At 44.8% G+C, this 23,342-nt stretch overlaps 1 protein-coding gene across 4 annotated transcripts in view; it reads left to right on the forward strand.

The window, feature by feature from the left end:
* bmpr1ba (bone morphogenetic protein receptor, type IBa) overlaps nucleotides 1-23,342 on the forward strand; it is a 506,418-nt gene that overhangs the window by 290,470 nt on the left and 192,606 nt on the right. The window contains exon 1 of one of the 4 annotated variants that reach the window (XM_052035134.1): nucleotides 11,721-11,800. The exons of 2 other annotated variants lie outside the window; for them this stretch is intronic. The gene's annotated coding sequence lies outside the window, so the exon portion shown is untranslated. Of the gene's footprint in view, nucleotides 1-11,720; nucleotides 11,801-23,342 lie in introns of those variants that run through there. One more of the 4 variants, XM_052035148.1, reaches the window with a different exon arrangement.

Raw genomic sequence — 23,342 nt, forward strand, 5'->3', positions numbered from 1 at the left:
GAGGGGAAAATACGTAGGCAAAGTTCATCCGACTCCAGGCTTGTTTGTTCTTCCTGCTTACAGCTTCACAACAACACCAATAAAGTAAGACATAAGATGTTGGAGCAAAATTAGGCCATTCAGCCATGGCTGGCTTTATTTTCACCCTCATTCTCCTGCCTTCTTCCCGTAACCCTTAACCCCCTTACCAATCAAGAACCTATCAAGCTTCTGCCTTAAAACACCCCATGACTTGGCCTCCACAGCCGTCTGTGGCAACGAATTCCACAGATTCACCACCCTCTGGCTGAAGAAATTCCTCCTTGTCTCAGTTCCAAAGGGACGTCCCTTTATTCTGTGCCCTCGGATCCTAGACTCTCCTACTGATGGAAAGATCCTCTCCACATCCACTCTATCCAGGCCTTTCAGTACCTGAAAGGTTTCAGTGAGATCCCCCCTCATCCTTCTGGACTCCATCGAGCACAGGCCAGAGGCATCCTCAAGTAACATGGTCATTGTAAAACATACATTTCTATAGCACCGTACTTTCTGTGATGCAGAAGGAGGCCATTCAGCCCGTCAGTTCATTACTCTGCTCCTTATTTCCCTGTAACTAGTAGATTCACTGCCTCATGCTCCAGCGACCCATGTTCAATCCTGACCTTGGATGCTGTCTGTGTGGAATTTGCTCCTTCTTCCTGTGACTACATGGGTTTCCCCCGCGTGCTCTGGTTTCCTCCAGTAGATTAATTGGGCCTTGTAAATTGCCCCTAGTGTGCGTGGTAGAGTCTGAGGGGAGTTGATGGAATTTGGGGAGATTAAAATGGGATTAGTGTAGGATGAGTGTAAATGGGTGCATGATGGTCAGTATGAACTCGATGGGCTGAAGGGTCTGTTTCCATGCTGTATGACTCTATGATTCTATGAGGTGACATCTTTTGCTTGAGAGGTTAAATTAAGACCATGGGTATCTCGCAGATTCCTCACGGAATCTTTGGGATTATTCTGAAGAGCAGTGGAGATTTCCATAGCGATTGTTAAACCAGCACCGCCAAAGACAAATTAACTGGTCTTCATCACATTACAGTTTGTGGGAGCCTTCTGCAAATAAATTTGTTGCCCCAATTCCTACATCACAGCAATATGGCAAAATTACTTTGGTGATGGCAGAGCTGTTGAGGGCCTGACATTGTGAGAGGTTACACATTGACACAGCGTTATAATACTATTGAAGCCAAAATCAGAGGTCAAAGTCAAGTCTATTGTCAGATGCACAAGCACATGTGTGCACAGGTGCAATGAAAAACTTACTTGCAGCAGCATCACAGGCACATAGCATCAGATAAGCAGCATTCACAAGAAAAAGCATTCCCTTATACAATGAGATGGACTATGACCTCACGATCTACCTTGTTGTGACCTTGCACCTTATTGCACTGCACTTTCTCTGTAGCTGTGCCACTTTACTCTGTAAAGTTATTGTTTTTACCTGTACTACATCAATGCACTCTGTACTAACTCAATGTAACTGCACTGTGTAATGAATTGACCCGTACGATCGGTTTGTAAGACAAGCTTTTCACTGTACCTTGGTACGTGACAATAATAAACCAATACCAATAAATTATACACAATTTTTAGAAGAAAGAACACAATTAGAACAAAAAAAAACAAAGTCCATTTTAGTGCAAACTGGTCAAAGTGGTCATAGTAATGGTAAACTGTAGTGATTAGGGTTTTGTCGGTTGGCTCAAGAACCAAATAATTGAGGGGAAATAGCGGTTCTTAAACCTGGTGGTGTGGGACTTCAGGCTTCTGTACCTCCTGCCCGATGGTAGCTGCGAGAAGATGGCATGGCCCGGATGGTGGAGATCTTTGATGATGGATGTTGCCTTTTTGAGGTAACGCCTCCTGTAGATACTACCGATGGTGAGGAAGGATTTGCCCTTGACGTATTGGGTAGATGAACAGATCTCTTGTATGATAAGATGGACACTTGACCTCACAATCTATATCATTATGGCCTTGCACCTTATTGTCTACCTGCACTGCACTCTCGGTAACTGTAACACTGCATTTTGCATTCTGTTATTGTTTTCCCTTGTACTATCTCAATCCACTGATGTGATGAAATGATCTGTATGGATGGCATGCAAAACAAAGTTTTTCACTGTACCTTGGTACATGTGACAATGATAAATCAATTTACCACCACCTTAAAGTGCCAGAGAACTGAGTTCAGTCCTGACCTCAGGTGCTGTCTGTGTGGAAGTTCTACCTGTGACCACATGGTTTTCCCCTGGGTGCTCCGCTTTTCTCCCACATCCCAAAAAGGAGCGGTTTGGTAGGTTAATTGGCTGCTGTAAATTAACCATCAGTGTCGTCGTCGTGGCTATCCCTCGAGGTCGAGGATGATGGTCTTCGTTCCGTTGATCAGAAGTAGCCCACAGAGCGAAGACGCCTGTGCGTGTGTTTGTTTAACGTGTACTTGATGTTGCACTGCAAAAAGCACACGATACTTCACAAATCAACCAACTGATTCCAATGGCATGGAAATCATGACGATTGGAGCTGATAGATTTGTTGCAGCGTTCATCCACCTTCACAGCCGTCGAGTTCGAAATAACTTCATCCGCCTGTTCCACCGTTGAGGACTTGGTTGGATTGTTCTTTGTCAGGGACCTCACCATCGACCTCACTGCCATGGGTGACCCTACCAGGAGCATAGCTCCAGACGGCATCGGTCTCGGGATCTCAGGACCACACAAGCTTCTCCACCACGACAAGGTGACAATCCACAGGGAAGACCATCAGTGTACATAAATGGCAAATGAACCAAAGTTGTTGATGCGCGTGTGTGTGTGTGTGTGTGTGTGTGTGTGTGTGTGTGTGTGTGTGTGTGTGTGTGTGTGTGTGAGAGGGAGAGAGAGAGAGAAAGATGATAAGTTGGAGAGAAGAGACTGCAGATGCTGGAATCTGGAGCAACAAACAATCTGCTCGAGGAACTCAGCAGGTCTAGCAGCATCAGTAGGAAGGAAAGGAATTGTTGACATCTCAGGTTGAAACCCTGCACGAGGACAGTCTTTACCACACCGCTGTATCATTGGGAACAGTCCCTTCGACCCACTGAGTCCATGCCGACCGTCAACCTTCCACTTCCAGTGATCCTACGCTGGCCCCATTTTTCTGGGGGCATGTTGGTGATGGTAATGGTGCTCATTATTACTGATCTATAAATTAGACAAATTAGATATAAATCACAATCTACATTGTTGTGACCTTGCACCTTATTGTCTACCTGCACTGCACTTCCTCTGTAGCTGTGACACTTTACTCTGGACTGTTATTATTTTTACCTGTACTACCTCAATGCACTCTGTACTAACCCAATGTAACTGCACTGTGGAATGAATTGATCTGTACGATCGGCTTGTAAGATAAGTTTTTCACTGTACCTCAGTACGAGTGACAATAATAAACCAATATCAATACCAATAAGCCACCAAGCTGCAAGATAACCTGTGAATCCAGGATAACCACATCGTTAGATGATCCCTCCAACTCCTGCTCCTAGCCTCATGAAAATGGAACCTGGATCCAGATACCCAGTGAGATTGAAGGAAGTTGTGTGTGTGCACATTGATGGCTATTAACTCGCTGCAGAAAATTAAGGCTCAAACATTTAATGTTGGGACTGGCATCCCACCAAACCTGTCTGGGACAGCAGGAGATAATTATTCTCAGATGTTTTTCAAATATCTGCTTACTTTTTCTTTTTTTCTTGCTCACTATCCTAATTTCCTCTCTACTTATTTTCCTGTAGCAGATTTGTTTCAGATTGGCCCACTTTACTTCTTCAATATATTTCTTACTTGATCCTCGGGGGTTAAATAGATTCACCGTTGATGCACTGTACTGCTGTCACGAAACAACAAATTTCACGTCATTTACGTCAGTGATAATAAGTTATTCTGATTCTGTTGCAAAGAGTCATACAGCATGGGAATCAACTATTCAACCCACTGAGTGTGTGCTATCAAGCATCCATTTACAGTTATCCAACACTAATCCTGTTTTATTCTCTTCACATTCCCAACAACTCCCCCTAGATTCTGCCATTCACCTACTCACCAGGAGCAACTTACAGTGGTTAATTAACCTACCAATCCAGGCAGTCACGGAGGGAATGTGAAAACTGTACACAGACAGCTCCGGAGGTCAGGCTCGAACCTGGGTCGCTGGAGCTGTGAGGTGGCAGCTCGACCGGCTGTGTCACCGTTGCCACACATCTGGGAATTTCCACTGTCTAAGCTAAAGTGTGATGAAAATACTTCTGCCCCAGTCCTGCTAATTCAGACTGGTGTACGGGGGTGACTACAGGTGGATTGGCCTAGAGGTGAGATTGACAGATTTGACAGTTGTTTTGAAACATTTTAGAGACTTAGATAGCCACATGAATGATAGAGAAATGGGGGGCTATGTGGGAGGGAAGGGTTAGATAGATCTTAGAGCAGGATAAAATGTCGACACAACATTGTGGGCCAAAGGACCTGTACTGTGCTGTAATGTTCTATGTCTATGTTTGATTAGCTTATCTGTTCTCTCTGGTTAGATGTTGCCTGCTGTTGCCATTGAGTAGAAGGTTGTGAATTCAACTCCCACACCAGAGTTTCAGAAAGAGAAATCTAGGCTAACTGTCCCGTGCAGTGCTGAGAGCGCTCTGCGCTGTCAGAGATATAGTTCCTTGGATAAGGCATTAAACTACGGCATGTCCGCTTTCTTCGGTGGACCAGGGATCCTACAAAGTTACCATGAAGAAGAATGGGGGGGGGTTTCTCATCGGTACTGTGGCTAATGTTTGCCCTTCAGTCAACATCACTGAATCATCAGATTAGATGGCTATTATCACTTTACTGTCTCAGTTAGCAACCTACATTAATGGCCTGCTGAAATCCTTACATTAAAATGATAAGGAGAATCCAAATAGAACCCATTGGCAATAAGGTGCCTTGGAGTGACCTGAGGTTGTGTAAGGGGATACAGAAATACAGGTTGCTCTTCGTGCCTTCATGCCCTGCTTGTGCTAGTGAACGTTCCCAGCATAGCATTCATTGAGTCATAGAAAGATTCAGGGCATGAACAGGCCCTTCAGCACATTGAGTCCATTCCGACCATCAAGCAATCATTCGCCAATCCCATATTAATCCTATTTTCCTTATTCTCCTCACACTCTCAACAACTCCCGCCAGATTCTACCCCTCACCTACACACTGGGGGCATTTCACAGCAGCCAATTAACCTACCAACCCGCTCACCTTTGGGATGTGGGTGGAAACCGGAGCAGCTGGGGGAACCCACACAGTCACAGGGAGAACGTGCAAGCTCCACACAGACAGCATTATTCAACCTGGGACACTGGAACTGTGAGCTATCGGATCTGCCAACTACACCACTGTGTCACAGTTCGTTAGCAGTTTTTTTTTGCACGACTTATTTATTTTTGTAACTTAGATTACAAGTCTTTGCACTGTACTGCTGCCGCAAAACAACACATTTCATGTCATATGTCAGTGATAATAAATCTGAATCTAATTCTAACATTTTGCCTCATTGCCAGTAAAAATATACAGTTTTTCAAAAATCTGCATGTACTTCAGAATTCACGACTTGTTTTCAATGTTCCAGCAACCTCAGGTTCGTTCCACTAAGCATTAGCTTGTTTAATTAGCATCTTTAAAAGACCAAGTCACAGAGAATGATAGACAGATGACCAAAACTGGTCAGAAAGGCAAGGTTAAAGGAGCTTCTTAAAGAAAGTCAAATTCATTGTCAAATGCACCAGTACATGTGTGCACAGGTGCAATGAAAAACTTACTTGCAGCAGCATCACAGGCACATAGCATCAGATAAGCAGCAGTCACAAGAAAAACATAAATTAAGCACAATTTTTGCAAGAAAGAACACAATTAGAAGAAAAAAAAAGTCCATTTTAATGCAACTTGATCAAAGTGGCCATAGTGTTGCTAAACTTTAGTATTTAGGGTTCTGTCGGTTGGTTCAAGAACCAAATGGTTGAAGGGAAGTAGCTGTTCTTGAACCTGGTGGTGTGGAACTTCAGGCTTCTGTACCTCCTGCCCATTGGGAGCTGCGAGAAGATGGCATGGCCCAGATGGTGGGGATCTTTGATGCTGAATGTTGCCTTCCTGAGGCAGCACCTCCTGTAGATACTACCGATGGTGAGAAGTCATTTGGACAAGTACATGGATAGAAGGGGTTGAGAGGGAATTGGGCCAGGTGCAAGCAAATGGGACTAGCTTGGTGGGAACCATGGATGAGTTGGGCTGAAGGGCCTGTTTCCATCCTGTATTACTCTATGACTAAGTAAAGAGAGGTAGAGAGACCAGAAGGTTCAGAGAAAGAGTTTGTGGTCTTACAGCTGAAGTCATCGCTGCCAATGGCAGAATGATGACATTAAGCATGAGAGTGGAACACAGATCTCCTTGGAAACAGGGCTAGTGGTGATAATGTTGAGAGGAGCAAGGGCGGTAGAAGGATGCAAATAGAAGTATGAGAACCTTGTTTTCAAGCAAGTGTTCAAAGCCTCCTTGAGAAACTGCAACATCCTCACTGACTGCTGGGGTACCTCTTGCCCATGACCATTCAAAATGGAGACAGAGCATATGAGACAGTCTTGAGAACCTCGTCCGGGCATTGGGAGTTGTTGTGAAACAGATTCAGGGTCTCAGAAGGCAAGGACTCTGAACACAGTCTGGAGATGAATGGGTTATTTACAAAAGACAAACATGGGAAAATGGTAATGGGGATAACACATACACACACACAGTTTATAGCAAGCACAGGAAAATCACAACAGGGGTAAAATACACACACACACACACACACACACACACACACACAACAAACTAGGTACAGACAATCAAGGAAAGAAAATACAATACCCACCACCCCTTGATTCAGTGCAGGCATGGCTCTGTGCTACTCAGGACACTAACTAAAATGGTCCCAACTCTTGAACAGTGCACACCTCACCACTGATTTCTCCAGTGCTATCCCACAGTCCTCAGCTTGGAGTGAAACAGAGTGATCCCTCAAAGGTCACAAAGAGGGAGCACATGTGGCACTCTTTATAGTGCTGGAGGGCTGGGGGCAGTGGGGGGGGTGGTGGGTCCAGCCCAGGTAATTTACAAAGGCCAATGGGCTGGTGCCAGCAAGGACTAATCGATCACAAAGGCCAATGGCCCAAGGCCAGGCGCAAAGGTGCTTAAAGGGACCAATGGTCAGGTGTGCGCTGATGGGTGGGGTGGAGCCAAACCTTGATTGGCAGTGGTGTGTCTTTCGACAAGGTAATGGGCAGTGCTGTCATGTGACAGCCATGACCCTCCACAATACAGGAGTACATAGAAGCCCTACATAAGATGTGGAAGGAACGCACCACCTCACAAGCAACCCACCCATCCATCCCACCAGCCCCATCAATAGAAGAGTTTACCATTCCCACATTGACCATCAGCCACCTCAGAACCACAAAACCAGAGTGGAAGTTGTGTGGTAGTGAACATGAATCCCGGATGGTATGTTGCCTCCCAGGTGCCAGGGTCCGGGATGTCACTGATCGGGTCCACAGGATTCTAGAGCGGGAGGAAGAACAGCCAGAAGCCGTGGTTCATGTTGGTACCAACGACATAGGTGGGAAGAGGGATGAGGTCCTGAAAAGTGAGTTTTGCGAGCTAGCCAGGCCGCTGAAGGACAGGACCTCGAGGGTAGCGATCTCGGGATTGCTGCCAGTGCCACACGTTAGTGAAGGTAGGAATAGGAGGAGATGGCAGATAAATGCGTGGCTGAGAAGTTGGTGCAGGAGGGAGGGTTTTAGATTTTTAGATCATTGGGATCTCTTCCGGGGAAGGTGGGACCTGTACAGAGAGGACAGGTTACACCCGAACCTGAGGGGGGCCAATATCCTTGCAGCCAGGTTTGCTAGGGTGGTTCAGGAGGGTTTAAACTAGATTGCGAGGGGGAAGGGAACCGGAGGAGTAGGTCAGAGGAAGAAGGGGATGGGGAAAAGGCCGACCTGACAGGTAGAGAGGCTTTGAGGAAGGAGAAGCAGAGTACAGGCTACAAAAGTAGTAAGGTGAATGGGCTAAAGTGCATTTACTTGAATGCGAGAAGCATCAGGAATAAGGGAGATGAACTGAGAGCTTGGATAAGTACATGGGACTATGATATTGTGGCTATTACAGAGACATGGCTGACATCGGGGCAGGAATGGATATTGAATATTCCTGGTTTTCAGTGTTTTAAAAGGGATAGGGAGGGGGGGAGAAGAGGAGAATGGGTGGCGATACCAGTCAGGGACAATGTTACAGCTGCAGAAAGAGTAGATAATGTAGAAGGATCCTCTCTAGAGTCAATATGGGTGGAAGTTAGGAACAAGAAAGGGGCAGTTACCCTCCTGGGAGTATTCTATAGGGCCCCCGGTAGCAGTAGGGATACTGAGGAGCAGATTGGGAGGCAGTTTTTGGAGAGATGCGAAAATAACAGGGTTATTATAATGGGAGACTTCAATTATCCAAATATTGATTGGCACCTAGTTAGTGCCAAGGGTTTGGACGGGGCGCAGTTTGTTAAGTGTGTCCAGGACAGATTCCTGACGCAGTATGTTGACAGGCCGACTAGAGGGAATGCCATATTAGATCTAATTTTAGGTAATGAACTGGGTCAGGTGACAGATCTATCGGTGGGTAGGCATTTGGGGGACAGTGACCATTGCTCCATAACCTTTAGAATTGTCATGGACAGGGATAGGAGCAAAGAGGATGGGAAGATACTTAATTAGGGAAAGGCGAATTATGAGGCTATAAGGCGAGAACTTGGGAGTGTAAATTGGGATGACATTTTTGAAGGGAAATGTACTATGCAGATGTGGTCGATGTTCAGGGATCTTTTGCAGGATGTTAGGGATAAATTTGTCCTGGTGAGGCAGAGAAGGAATGGTAGGGTGAAGGAACCGTAGATGACGAGAGAGGTGGAACAACTAGTTAGGAAGAAGAGGGCAGCATACATAAGGTGTAAGCAGCAAGGATCGGACAGGGCTCGTGAGGAATATAGAGTAGCAAGGAAGGAACTTAAGAAAGGGCTGAGGAGAGCGAGAAAGGGATGTGAAAAGGCTTTGGCGAATAGGGTTAAGGAGAATCCCTAGGCTTTTTTCTCGTATGTAAAGAGCAGAAGGATGGCTAGGGTAAAGGTAAGTCCAATTAAAGGCAAAGGTGGGAGGACGTGCCTGGAAGCTGTGGAAATGGGTGAGGTTCTCAATGAATACTTCTCTTCCGTATTCACCAAGGAGAGGGGTCTTGATGATGCTGAGAACAGTGTAGGTGAAGGTAATGTTCTAGAGTATGTAGATATTAAGAGAGAGAATGTGTTGGAGTTGTTAGAAAATATTAGGACAGATAAGTCCCCGGGGCCTGACGGAATATTCCCCAGGCTGCTTCGTGAGGTGTGGAAGGAGATTGCTGAACTGTTGGTTAGGATCTTTGAGTCCTCGTTGTCAATGGGCTTAGTACCGGAGGATTGGAGGGTGGCAAATGTTGTCCCCATATTCAAAAAAGGTAGTAGGGATAGTCCAGTGAATTACAGACCAGTGAGCCTTACGTCTGTGGTGGGTAAGCTGTTGGAAAGGATTCTAAGAGATAGGATCTATGAGCATTTGGAGAAACATGGACTGATTAGGGACAGCCAGCATGGCTTTGTGAAGGGAAGATCTTGCCTCTCAAGCCTGATAGGGTTCTTTGAGGAGGTGACCAGGAAGATTGATGAGGGTAGTGCAGTGGATGTGGTCTACATGCATTTTAGTAAGGCATTTGACAAGGTTCTACATGGTAGGCTTCTTCAGAAGGTCAGAGGCCAAGGGATCCAGGGAAGCTTGGCCGTGTGGATTCAAAATTGGCTTGCCTGTAGAAAGCAGAGGGTTGTGGTGGAGGAAGTGCATTCGGATTGGAGGGCTGTGACTAGTGGTGTCCCTCAGGGTTCGGTTCTGGGACCTCTACTTTTTGTGATATTTATTCATGACTTAGATGAGGGGGTGGAAGGCTGGGTTAGCAAGTTTGCAGATGACACAAGGATTGGTGGTGTTGTGGATAGTGTGGAGGGCTGTCGAAGCTTGCAGAGGGATATTGATAGGATGCAGAGCTGGGCTGACAAGTGGCAGATGGAGTTCAATCCGGAGAAGTGTGAGGTGGTACACTTTGGAAGGACAAACTCCAAGGAGGAGTACAAGGTAAATGGCAGGATTCTGGGCAGTGTGGAGGAGCAGAGGGATCTGGGGGTTCATATCCACAGATCACTGAAAGTTGCCTCACAGGTGGATAGGGTAGTTAAGAAAGTTTATGGGATGTTAGCTTTCATAAGTCGGGGGATCGAGTTTAAGAGCTTCGAAGTGATGATGCAGCTTTACAAAACTCTGGTTAGACCAGACTTAGAGTATTGTGTCCAGTTCTGGTCACCTCATTATAGGAAGGATGTGGAGGCATTGGAAAGGGTGCGGAGGAGATTTACCAGGATGCTGCCTGGATTAGAGAGTTTGCATTATGAGGAGAGACTAAAGGAGCTGGGGCTGTTCTCATTGGAGAGAAGGAGGATGAGGGGAGACATGATAGAGGTGTACAAGATATTGAGAGGAATAAATAGAGTGGACAGCCAGCGCCTCTTTCCCAGGGCACCAATGCTCAAAACAAGAGGACATGGCTTTAAGGTAATGGGTGGGAAGTTCAAAGGAGATGTCAGAGGGAGGTTTTTCACCCAATGAGTAGTTGGTGCATGGAATGCGCTGCCTGGGGTGGTGGTGGAGGCTGATACATTGGACTAGTTCAAGAGATTGTTAGATAAGCATATGGAGGAATTTAAGTTAGAGGGATATATGGGAGGAAGGGGTTAGATAGTCTTAGGAGTGGTTTGAAGGTCCCCACAACATGGTGGGCCGAAGGGCCTGTATTGTGCTGTATTGTTCTATGGTTCTATGGAAGCAAGTCACCCTCGATCCCAGGGGACCACCTAAGAAGAAGAAGGATCATGATAATGGAACTTGAGGCCTGGCAGTGGGTTACAAGACAGTAATTCAATTGAGTGGTCCTGATAATATCATAAACCGCAGGCATACAGCCCCAGTGGTTTATGCCTGTCAGCGGAAACCCAAGATTAAATTACTGCCTTAAACTCGCTGCCATTCTTCACAACCTGATTCATTTTCAGTGATTTCTTCAGCTTTTGTTGCATCACACAGAAAGCATGCAGAGAAGGAGAATACTGTGGTTTCAGTGAAGGAGTGGGGAAGATACTGGGGTCTTCAGCAAGGTAATTTCATTTAATGGTTAACTCAGATTCCTGGAAGCTAAGTACTTTAAACTTCTTTGTAAAACTTAGCAGAATTTAACTTGTATCTTTTAATAATTTTAATGTTTTACCTTGAGGTATTTCACTTTCAATCAATTATTTCTATCAGAATTGCACATAAATAGTAGTTTTGGGGACTGGCAAGTTATCAATGATTGTGTGACATTGGAGACTTTAAATAGTCACCTGCCAAAGTTAATATGCAGTTATCAATAACATAAAGATTAAGTCACTGGAACCATTTGCCAGTTATGTTTGTAGATAAAAACAGAATAATACAACTACCAGCTCCTCCTTGAGAGTCGTGACACAGGTAGACAGAGTGATGAAGAAGGCGTTCGGCACGCTCACCTTCATCGGTCAGGGCGTAGAGTACAGGAGTTGGGGCGTCGTGTTACAACTGTACAAGACGTGGGTGAGACCACTGCGCACATTTCTGGTCACCCAGCTATAGGATGTCATTAAACTGGAGAGGGTGCAACGAAGATTTACGAGGATGTTGTCAGGTCTGGAGGGTGTGGGTTATAAGGGGAGACTGGATAGGCTAGGAGTTTTTTTCCCTGGTGTGTAGGTGGCTGAGAGGTGAACTCACAGAGGCTTATAAAATCATGAGGGGCATAGATAAGGTGGATGGTCACAGTTCTTTCCCCAGGGTGTCTAAAACTAGAGGGCATAGGTTTAATATGAAAGATTTAAAGGGGTCTGAGGGGCATCTTTTTCACACAGAGGGTGGTGGGTATGTGGAATGAGCTGCCAGAGGAAGTGGTAGAGGTGGTACAATAGGAATGTTTAAAAGACATTTGGACTGGTACATGGATAGGAAAGGTTTAGAGGGATATGGGCCAAACACAGGCAAATGGGGATTAGCATAGATCGGCAACTTGGTCGGCATGGATGAGTTGGGCCGAAGGGCCTGTTTCTGTGCTATGTGACTCTATGATTCAGGTCGTTGGCTCCATTTTAAAAAGTTTGTCAGGTGATCAGTTTACTGATGAATTCTAATTACTAAAGATAACATTGTGAGCGTGTGGCAAAATCAATATTCACCAATTACAACTTGCATCCTCCAAGTCTAACCTTATACGTCAGGTGAGAGATGCAGGCTGGAGTGTGGAGAATGTCGAAAGAGATTTGTTTGCTTTATAGCACCTGTCATAACCTTAAAATGTCCTAAGATGCTTTACAACTTCTGAAGTGCAGAGATGGTGTACTGTAATAAATGCTGCAGCCTCCTTGTGCACAGCAAGCTCCTATATACTGTAATATGCAATGGCATGGATACTTGGTTGGAATGATTGTGATTAAGGGTTAAATATTCACCAAGACACCATGGAAAATGGCTCCATTCTTTGAAATAGTGCTGTGGGATCTTTTCAACTGAGGAGGTTTAACATCCCAGTGACAGTACAGCACTTCCACGGTGCTGTGTCAGCCTGAGAGTTTGTGCTCAATTCTCTGGAATGGGTCTTGAAACCACAACATTTTAATTTGGACACAAGGGTATCACCAGCTGAGTGATAGATGATACTGAATGCAGAAGTGTTTTGATGTGGAATAAAGACAGCAACTTGCATTAACATAGCAGCTTTAAATGTCGCATGGTGATTCATGGAACATTATCTCATAACATTTGATGCTGTCATATAGAGAGATATTTAGACAGGTCACCGAAATATTGGTCAGAGGTTTTAAGGAGGAGCAAGGTATAGAGAGGGGGAATGGTGTGGGGAGGAAATTTGGAGACTAAGACATAATTAGCAGAAGCAACAGCCGACACTGGTGGAGTGAATCAAGTTGCAGTTGCTCAAGAAGCCAGCACTGGAGGAGAACTATGGTCTTGTGAGGTTATAGGACTTTACAGAGATGGTCCACACTTTCTCCTCCCCTACTTGGTCCTATCCCTTGCCTATTCTCGACCCTCTCAGGCTCCTATCTTCCCCTGCTCTCCAACAACTTCCACCCTCCCCATTCGTCGAACCATTACATTCTTTGGACCTGCCATAACAGATTATTCTTTATAAAGGACGTTCTTCATAAAGCACAGCTGGTCGAGCTGCTGCCTCACAGCGCCAGAGACCCGGGTTCAATCCTAAATTCAGGTGCTCTCTGTGTGAAGTTTGCATGTTCTGTGACCATCTGGTTTCCTCCGGGTGCTCCGGTTTTCTCCCACGTCACAAAGACGTGCAAGTTGGTAGGTTAATTGGCCATTGTAAGTTGCTCCTGGTATGTCGTATAGTGTGTAAATATTAGAATCTGGGGGGGGGGGGGGGGTGAGGAAGAGAATGTGGGGAGAATAAGAAATGGGATTAGGGACATTTAAGAGACTCTTGGCTCGACTCATGAATGATAGAAAAATAGGGGGCTATGTGGGAGGGAAGAGTTAGATAGATCTTAGAGCAGGATAAAATGTCGGCATGACATTATGGGCCGAGGGGTCTGTACTGTGCTGTAGTGTTCTATGTTCCATGTTCTATTAATGTGTAGGATCAGTGTACAATGGGTGATTGATGTCAGTGCGGACTCTGTAGGCTGAAGCGCCCCTGTTTCAGTTCAGCGTCTCTCTATGACTCTTAACACTCTATGACTCTAAAGAAAAGTTCAGATGAAAGCACAGGAGACAAGTTACCTGACCTTGTGACAAAAAAATAGGTAGGCACAATATACTTTGCACTAATTTAAAACAGACTCTTTGTATCTGGCTTTAATATTTATCACACCACGCAATTGTTAACTAGTCAGGATATCTCAGCTCCACACCCCTCACTGGTCACTGGCAGTGCCTGAGTGTTATAGCACCAGCTGCTTATTCACTTTAATGGGGACAGAAGAGACTGCAGATGCTGGAAATCTGGAGCAACTGACACAAAATGCTGGAGGAACCCAGCGGGTCAGGCAGCAGCTATGGAGGGAAATGGACAGTCGACGTTTCGGGTCAAGACCCTTCATCAGGACTCACTGACTTTAATGGAACCAGATGTCAGGCAGGGAATACAACTGATACTATGGTGCCGGCTTAGTCCGAGCAATCTAATTCTTACCCCTAAGAATGTATTATTTTAAAGAGTGCCATATCTTGTTCTCCAAATCGGTTCAGTGAGTGGAACCAACGTGCATAATGTTGCCTCTGTGTGATCAGGGAATGGGGTCCCCTGCTTCCTCAGGACTGAGTCGCTTGCTGCTCCTCACTGTGAAGACTAACACGTGGGGTCGGGCAAGACACTGGAGAGCTTGTGAATCCGAATGCCAGGAAGGAACCAGTGGGGGAAAGCAATTAGAAATTCTTGCTGGCAGTGACCTTCAGGGCAATAAATCTAACTCACGTCATCTTAAGTTTTTAAATTCATCAGACCTGCCTGATGAATGACTGGTCATGTTGGCACCCATTGATTAACCATATTTTTATGGTGGTTTTGATGCAGAATGACAGAACTTTAATAAATTGAAGCATTTGTTTGTCTTAGCCAACTCGTCTACCACCACACTGTGCTGTTGCCTCCAAAGTCTAATGTCTCGCAGTGTTACTATGAATGTTGTATTTTTGCTGAAACCAATGACTTATACACCCCCCTTTATGCTGCTGTATGTTATCATGCTGAAGTGTTATGTCAGGTTTGAAGCAGGGAGGTTTTGACACACTATGAACAGGCATTTGTGAAATCAGTCCATTTTCCTTTGTCCTGATCTTCCTTTCCATCAAACTCCATCTGGGACACGCAAAGTAGGCTCCTTTGGCCTCTTTATTTTGTCAGGTTCACAAATATTAAACATCCTCACATGCAGCGATGATTCTTGCAAGTGCCAAAATCTGAGGCCAAAATATTAAACAGAGGAGTTCCTTGCTTATAGAGACTGCAGATGCTGGAATCTGGAGCAACAAACAAAATGCTGGAGGAACTCAGCAGGTCAGGCAGCATCTGTGGAGGGAAATGGACAGTTGATGTTTCAGGTCGAGACTCTTCATCTGGACTGATGGAGATGAAGTCCAGATGAAGAGTCTCAACCCGAAATATTGACTGTCCATTTCTGTTCACAGGTGTTGCCTGACCTGCTGAATTCCTCCAGCATTTTGTTTGGAGTTCCTTGCTTTGGAATTCCCTGATAGACATCATTGAGTTATTATTCCAGTTATTATTCCAACTACAATGTGCATCTTAACTGAGTAAGATGTCTAAAGGTGTTTCACAGGAGCATTGTCAGTCAAAATTTGACTCTGAATGACATAAGGAGATATAAATGCAGGTGACCAAAAACGTAGCTACAAAGGCAGGCTTGAAGACTTAGTTTAAAATCTTATTGAAACAGGGAGATTTAGGAAGGAAATTCCAGAGCTTGGGGTCTTGGCAGCTGACGGCAGTGGTGAGGTGACGGAAAGGAGGAATTTGAAGAGACCGCAATGAGTGCAGGGGTCTCAGAGACCTGTTAATGGAAATGTATTTCATTTGGAGATCTCCTCTTCACTGGATTTAGGGCATTTAACAGCTTCTATGTTTCATGTACTTTCAGAAATGACCTGTCCAAGTAATCCTCACTAAATCAGAGAGTTGGAGCACTGCTGGATTTGCCAATTTAACTGGATTTTCAAAGAAATTTCGATGTGCAATATCATGTTTCTAGATAGGACAAGCTCCAGCTAATACTTCATTACTCGAGCGTGTATGACATTGTTGCTGCTCAGTGGGATGGGAGTTCCAGCAGTTCAAGTTCAAGTTTATTGTCATGGGCAAACATACCCGGGGTATAAATGTCGTGAAAATTAGCTTTGTACAGCAGCAGCACAGTGCGTTACAGACATGACAAACAGAAATGACATAAACCTAAATTAACATCAATTATACATTACTTACACTACAAAATAAACAGAACAACATCAGTGCAAGTTGACGGAGATATAGTCTGAGGTAGAATTAGGGTTTTTCAGGTCGGTTCAAGAACCTGACGGCAGTGGGGAAGAAGCTGTTGTTGAACCTTGAGGTGTGGGTCTTCAGGCTCCTGTACCTCCTGCCTGATGGCAGCATCGAGAAAAGGGCATGGCCCAGATGGTGAGGGTCCCTGATGATGGATGTCACCCTCCTGAGACATCGCCTCTTGTAGACGTCCTCGACGGTGGGGAGAGCTGTACCCGTGATGGAACTGGTACCATCACTCTCTGTAGCCCCTTGCGTTCCCATGCATTGGAGTGCCCATTCCAGGCCGCGATGCAACCAGTCAGAATGCTTTCCACTGCGCATCTGCAGAAGTTCATCGGAGTCTTCAATGGCATGCTGAATCTCCTTATCTTCTAAGAAAGTAGGAATGCTGGAGTGCCTTCTTCATGGTTGTATCCATGTGTTGGGCCCAGGATAGATCCTCCGAGATGTTGACACCCAGGAACTTGAAGCTGCTCACCCTTTCCACCGCAGACCCTTCAATGAGGACTGGTGGTAGTTCACCCTGACTCATACCTCTGTCCAATGCAATTTCATTTCCTGATGCATCATGTCATGGGTACAGTTCCATAGCAGTTATGTTATCATGAGCGAGCTGGAGCCTTGGACAGTTGATCCAGAGTTCAAAACAGCACGCGGATATCACTGGCATTTATTTCTATCTGTAATTCTCCTGGATTGAGGAAGCAGTTAAGGATCAGTGGGACCTGGTTAGTATAGTCGTTTCATGTTACTGTTACTGAGACAGGCTTTTTTTAATACTTCAGATTTATTTAATTACTTGAATTTAAATTTCCCCAGCTGCTGTGGTGGGATTTGAACTCACAACTCTGGATCAATGGTCCGGAACTATGGCTACTGGTCCAGTAACTTAACCACTATGCTACTGTACCATTGACTCCCACCATAGCAGCTGGGAGCTTTAAATTTAAGTAATTATATAGGCATGGGATTTTTTTTGGAAAAGGTCTCAAGGAAGTACTGGGATGTTGTAAAATCCCATCTGGTTCATGGGGAAGGGAATCTGCTGTTCTTACCCAATCTCCAGACCCAATCAATGTGGTAAACTCAAAAGTAACCCACGAGGCAGCACTCAAGGAAAGACAATAAATACTAGTTCTCTCACATCCTTTGAATGAGTTAACAAAATGTTTAATTGGACTTAACATTCTTAAAGAAAGAATGACATGTATGTCCTACTGCCTTTTTCACAACCTCAGGATATTCCAAAGCATTTTACCACCACTGAAATATATTTATGTTGTCGTCATTGTTATAATCCAGGGAATACGGTAGATACTCAATGCACAGCAAGCTCCTGTATGGATTAACATGACAATGTCCAGATTAGCTTTATAGTGCTGGCTACTGAGTCAGGCCCAGGACAGAAACAGGCCCTTTAGCCCACAATATCCATGCTAACCTTTCTGCCTTTCCCATTTGCCCGCATTAGGGCCGTACCTTTCCTTGCCTGACCTATTTAAGTACCTGTCTAAATGTCTCTTAAACACAGTAATTGTACCTTAAATCTTAATTAAATTATTAAATCAAATTATTAAATAATAATAATTAAATTTCTTAAACATAGTGATTCCACCACATCCCCTGGCAGTGAGTTCCAGACATCAAACACTGCCTGTGTAAAATAAAACTTTCCTCTCAAATCTGCTTTCAAGCCCCTTCCTCTCTCTAGTGTAGAGGACTGCCGACGGATACAGCGTGATATAGATCAATTGCAGATGTGGGCAGAGAAATGGCAGATGGAGTTTAACTCGGATAAATGTGAGGTGTTGCACCTTGGTGGGACTAATGTCAAGAGGCAGTACACTCTAAAGGGCAAGACCCTTAACGGTGTTGAAGAGCAGAGAGACCTTGGAGCGCATATCCATGGCTCACTGAAAGTGGCTACACAGGTAGATAGGGTGGTAAAGAAGGCTTATGGAATGCTTGCTTTCATTAATCGAGGTATTGAGTACAGGAGTCAAGAAGTTATGATAGTTATGATGCATCTCTATAGAACTGGTTAGGCCACATTTAGAGTATTGCATGCAATTCTGGTCACCTCACTACAGGAAGGATGTTGAGGCTTTAGAGAGGGTGCAGAGGAGGTTTACTAGGATGCTGCCTGGATTAGAGGGCATGTGCTATCAGGAGAGGCTGGACAAACTTGGGCTCTTTTCTCTGGAGCGGCAGAGGCTGAGGGGTGATCTGTTGGAAGTGTATAAAATTATGAGGGGCATAAAGCAATATCTTTTTCCCATTACTGAGCGATCCAATACAAGAAGGCATGCATTTAAGGTGAGAGGGGATAGGTTCAGAACAGACGTGAGGGGTACGTTTTTTACTGAGAGAGTGGTGGATGCCTGGAATGCATTGCCTGATAGGGTGGTGGAGGCAAATTCATTGAGGGCTATTAAGAGGGGTTTGGATGGCACATGAATGAGAGGAAAACAGAAGGATATGGGCATTCTGTAGGTAGAAGGGAGTAGCTATGTCAGCACAACATTGTGGGCCGAAGGGCCTGTTCTGTGCTGCACTCTTCTATGTTCTCACCTTAAACCTATGCTGTCTTGTTTTTGATACCCCTACCATGAGAAAAAGATTCTGGCGATCTACTTCATCTATGTCTCTTATAATTTTATGTACCTTTATCGGGTCACCCCTCTGCCTCCTTCACTCCAGGGAAACAAACCCAGCCTGTCCAATCTCTTTAGCATAACGCTTTACAGCGCCAGAGACTTTGGGTTCAAATCCGGCCACTGTCTGTAAGGAGTTTTTACGTTCTCCCTGTGACCGCGTGGGTTTCCTCCGGGTGCTCCGGTTTCCTCCCACATTCCAAAGACGTACAGGTTAGGAAGTTATGGGCGTGCTATGTTGGCGCCAGAAGCGTGGCGACACTTGCGGGCTGCCCCCCAAAATCACTACGCAAAAGATGCATTTCACTGTGTGTTTCGATGTACATGTGACTAATAAAGATCTTATCTTATCTTATCTTATCTTATCTTATCAGAGCAACCACATCCTTCCTCTAATGCCGCGACCAGAACTATACAACTCAGTGAAACAAACTGCCTGGGACAGAGGCCACACTGCTTCTCTGCAGGGTAGTGCCATGGGTTCACTTATATCCACTTGAGAGAGCAGTTGGGGCCTTGGCTTAACATCTCATCTAACAGGCACTCCCTCACCACTGAAATTTCAGCCTCAGGCTTTGCTCTGGTGGGACTTAAATCCACAGTCTTCTGACGAGAGGGCTGCCCGTTATGGATAGGTCACCTTTAAGAATTATAACTAATTATGCAAATTGCCATTTCCTGTTGAAAATTTATGTAGATTGGTGATAATTTTTAATGATTATTTTGCCATCTGGCTTTACTCTTTAATGTAATGGTGTGTGAACAAATAGATGTTATTTTCTTCCTTGTGATAATATGCCAGGAGACTAGTGCTGGGAGCCCATAGCAGCCGGCTTCAACCACCTCCCCCCCTCCACTCCCTCCACAAACTCCCTCCGCAAATACCTCGGACAACTGCAAGGACAAGCCGTGGGAGTTTATTACTTTGACGTCCCAGCTGGGGTGAGCTGCTCTCTAACGCTGAGTGCTTTACTGCAGGTCTACTGTAACTGTGCCACAAAGGCCAAAGCTGCTTCGTAAATTAATCCGGACTAAGTTCGACAAAACTTGAGGGCAAGTTGCTATCAGCAGTTAAACAATTTATATAGCAGGACTCGGTCCTCGAACTGGTGTCCCCATGGTACCTGCTGGATTTTACAGCTCCATTGGTGAAGCAGATCGTTCCTTTATTGTTTGAATGAAGTATACTCTGTTGAAAAACCAAGTATCGCAAGTCAGTACTTGAAGCCGAAATCATTGTGAGGAGATTGTGAGAGGTAGGATCCATTGGTTGAGTGAAATCCTCACAACTCTTGGAAGTAAAGATCTTGAACAGTGAATGTGGGCACGGTGTAATACTTGTTCCGCAGTTGAAATATTTGTTTATTCATTTGTGAGGTGTGGGTATCACTGGCAAAGCCAGAATTCATTGCTTATCCATAATTGCCCTTGTGAGGATGGTGCTTGTAGTCCTTCTGGTATTGTTGGGTAGGGAGCTTGAGGTGAAAGATTCAGTGGCAGTGAAGTAGTATATTTCCAAACAAGAAATCCGTGAGACCTGGAGAGAAATGTTTGTGCTCCCAAACACCCGCTGCCACGCCTTTCCAGCTGACAGAGGTCAGAGGTTTGAGAGGTTCCACCAGAAACCCTTGATGACTTGCTAGAGTGCCTTTTGTATATGAACACACTATAGCCACAGTGTGCTGCTGGTGGAGAGAATGGAGGGATAGAGTGGAGTATGGAAGGAGAGCTGCTCTGTAGCAATCTTGTACTGCACTTATCCAGGCTAATGGGATATATATCATCAGCTCCTAACATCTGCCTTGCAGTTGCTGACAACACTTTGATGATCGAAGAAGTTAGTCACTTGTTGCGAGACATACTGCCTCTGACCTGTTCTTGTAGCCACAGTGTTTTTGTGTCTGCTGCAGCTTCTCATTAAGGATGACCTCAGGATATTGATGGTGGGGACTCAGAGATGAAGGTGAGGACTCAGAGATGATGGTGGGGACTCAGACATGATGGTGTGGACTCAGAGATGATAGTGCCTTTGAGTGCAGTAAATTGGTAAATTAGTTTATTATTGTCACATGTACCGAGGTCTTGAATATCGTTCATACGGATCAATTCATTACAACAGTGCATTGAGGTAGTACACGGTAAAACAATAACAGAATGCAGAATAAAGTGTTACAGTTACAGAGAAAGTGCAGTGCAGGCAGACAATAAGGTGCAAGGCCATAACGAGGTAGATTCTGAAGTCAAGGTCCATCTTATCATATGGGGAATTGAACTGAACTGAATTGGTTATTGTTGTCACATGTACCAAGATAGTGAAAAACTTGTCTTGCATACCATTCATACGGATCAATTCATTACAACAGTGCATTGAGTTAGTACAGAGTAAAAACAATAACAGAACGCAGAATAAAGTGTAACAGTTACAGAGAAAGTGCAGTGCAGGCAGACAATAAGGTGCAAGGCCATAACGAGGCAGATTGTGAGGTCAGGAGCCCATTTTATCGTACTAGGAGACCGTTCAATAGTCTTACAACAGCAGGGTAAAAGCTGTCCTTGAGCCTGGCAGTATGTGCTCAATCCTCAAAAATCCAGAAAGCTTGGGACTGGTGATATTGGACCAGCAAATTCTAGACTATTGAACGTTACTCCTTTTCATGACCAAATACGATTTTTTTTTACAAATAAATACAGTATAATAAATTTCCCTGTGAACCTGGTGAGATCAGCCAAATCGAGTTTATTGTCACGTGCACAGGTACAATGAAAAACTTGAAGCAGCTTCACAGACACATAGCCTTAGAGGCACAACATTCAGAAGAAAAACATAAATTAAACACAAATTATGCATAAATTATACAATAATTGAACAAGAAATTACACAATTAGAACCAAGAAATAATGTTTATTGTAGTTCAAAGTGGTCATGGTGTTGCTATACTGAGGGAATGATTAGAGTCGTGCAGGTTGGTTCAAGAACCAAATGGTTGAAGGGAAGTAGCTGTTCTTGAACCTGGTGGTGTGGGACTTCAGGCTTCTGCACCTCCTGCCCAATGGTAGCTGCGAGAAGATGGCAGGAAATATACAGGCACTCTAGACCCCAGCTTTTGCTGCAGACTGACCCATATTTCTGACCCTTGGTGTTCGGGACTCTAACCCCATCTCTGGCCGCACTCCGGAGTCCCCGTTGTGGCCACACACCCCACTTTCACTCTGGACTCTCAACTCACATTCTGGACTTCAGTCCAGATGAAGGGTCTCGACCCGAAACCTCGACTGTCCCTTTCCTTTCACAGGTGCTGCCTGACCCGCTGAGTTCCAAGTCTGTTGCTCCACATTCTGGACTATTGAGTGAGCAAAATATCAGACCATCATCATTTCCCAACCATTGGAGTTTCACTGTATTTGGTTAAAACCTACAGGGATAAATGGGAGGTGATTTTATTAACACAAAGGATTGTTAAGGTCTAGGACGGCAATGGGTGAAAAGACAGTGGATCAAGATCCCGCAGGAACATAAGATTTCTTTATTAGTCACATGTACATCGAAACACAAACTGAAATGCATCGTTTGCGTAGAGTGTTCTAGGGGCAGCCCGCAAGTGTCACCACGCTTCTGGCGCCAACATAACATGCCCACAACTTCCTCGCCATTCGTCTTTGGAATGTGGGAGGAAACTGGAGCACCCGGAGGAAACCGACGCAGACACGGGGAGAATGTACAAATTCTTTACAGACGGTGGCCGGAATTGAAACCGGATCGCTGGCGCTGTAATAGTGTTACACTAACCGATACACTACCGTGTCTGCCCATTACACTGCCTATCATTTTTCTTAAAATATAATGAGTGGGGATAGATTTAATAGGAAGTGAGGGGCAACTTTTTTACCCAAATTTTTTTTACATATATGGAACGAGCTCCCAGAGGAAGTGGTTGAAGCTGGTACAATAATAACTCTAAAAAGACATTTGGAGTACATGGATAGGATAGGTTCAGAGGGATATGGAGCAAATTCTTGCAAATGGGGCTAGTTTGGATGGGCATTTGGTTGCCATGGACCAGTCGGGCTGAAACACCTGTTTCTGTGTTGTATAACTCTATGAGTCCGTGGCTGTTGTTGTGAGTCAAATATTACTTGGAACATATCACCCCAAGCTTGAAGGGAGTCCAGGTTTTGCTCCATGCAGACATGGGCTATGCCATTATCTGAAGAGTTCAGAATGGAGCTGATAAGTACAAGGTTTCTTTTTATAAGGTTTCAGCACACATCACAGAGATGGATTTTTAAGATAATATCCTTCTGGAATTCTGGCTGGTCTGATATTACAGACTGTGTTAGTAAAATTCTCTTGTTTGTGTGAATGTTTGGTGAAGTTTTGCTGTCAGAATCTCACGTA

Source organism: Pristis pectinata, chromosome 2 (genome assembly GCF_009764475.1).
Source record: "Pristis pectinata isolate sPriPec2 chromosome 2, sPriPec2.1.pri, whole genome shotgun sequence".
In the NCBI taxonomy this organism is placed as follows: domain Eukaryota; kingdom Metazoa; phylum Chordata; class Chondrichthyes; order Rhinopristiformes; family Pristidae; genus Pristis; species Pristis pectinata.